Source organism: Photinus pyralis, unplaced genomic scaffold, assembly GCF_008802855.1.
Source record: "Photinus pyralis isolate 1611_PpyrPB1 unplaced genomic scaffold, Ppyr1.3 Ppyr1.4_LG7, whole genome shotgun sequence".
NCBI classification, from domain to species: domain Eukaryota; kingdom Metazoa; phylum Arthropoda; class Insecta; order Coleoptera; family Lampyridae; genus Photinus; species Photinus pyralis.
Genome location: NW_022170738.1, coordinates 38870966 through 38871951, shown reverse-complemented (window position 1 = coordinate 38871951; position 986 = coordinate 38870966). Strand labels below are relative to the sequence as shown.

Genomic DNA, 986 nt, shown 5'->3' with positions numbered 1-986 from the left:
GTTATAAAATTTGAACACTATAGCTTTTATAGAATCGGACTTATGATTGAATGAAATTTACATTTTTTAAGACTTTAAATAATTTTTGACAAAAAAGTACACCTCCAATTCAAATTTCCTTTTTAGGATACCTTCATAGAAGTAACTGCTGTAATATAACTTAAAATTAATCCGATCACAGCAACTTGAGTTTAGTACGGTAGACCCTTAACAGAAGTTTATATTTAAATACGAGGGATGGTCTCATAAGTTGCATTTTTCTAGGACGACTGCTAACATGGAAGGAACAAGAACATGTTTCCTATGAAAAACCAAGTCATACCTGCATTTTATTTTCATTTTTCCTTGATAAAAACCTATTTACATGATGATTTGCAATAGTATGCAAAATTGAATGTTTTCGAATTTGTCCTGTAACTAAAGCTCGTCTATAACATTTGAGTAGCGAGATGTCGGTTTCCTCAGGTGTTAAAAACAATTCCACGGGACAAACCACCTACAAAAATATCCGCTAGGATGTAAAAAAAGATCTCATCCTTACTTGTTCCGCCGTCACATTAAATATTTGAACGATGCCGGCGTACTCCGACCATAGAGTTTTGCGATACCGCACACTGTGCCTTTGAATTAAAGGTAACAGAACAAAGTTACCGAATAGCACGTCCCCATAACTCACACCTTGATACTGCTCCAAGAGTTGCGTGTAAAAGTCTTGGAAATTATTTAAACCTAAAAACCGAAAACTAAGCGCGGACGAGTATACAAACGTTACTACCTTCAATCGGCCTGTTAAAGTTAATATTCTCCTCGTGATTTTTAATGATGTGCTGTAGGCAGGCTTCCAACAAGTTGTGTATCTCCGACTCCAAAAATAAATTGTCACTGCCTAAAAATGTACAAGCCAATCTGCAATATCGGTCCGTGGCGTTAATTAACTTTGCCAAATTCGGAAAGTAAGTTTCGTACAAATAAATCCAACGCAAACA

At 35.7% G+C, this 986-nt stretch overlaps 1 long non-coding RNA gene across 1 annotated transcript; it reads right to left on the bottom strand.

Moving 5' to 3' along the window:
• Positions 1-227: 227 nt before the first annotated feature.
• Positions 228-980, bottom strand: LOC116177008. Its single transcript, XR_004146581.1, has 3 exons — positions 776-980; positions 542-729; positions 228-496 (listed from the first exon to the last, which is right to left on the bottom strand). It is a non-coding gene; the product is annotated as an uncharacterized LOC116177008 (long non-coding RNA).
• Between the last annotated feature and the right edge of the window lie 6 nt (positions 981-986).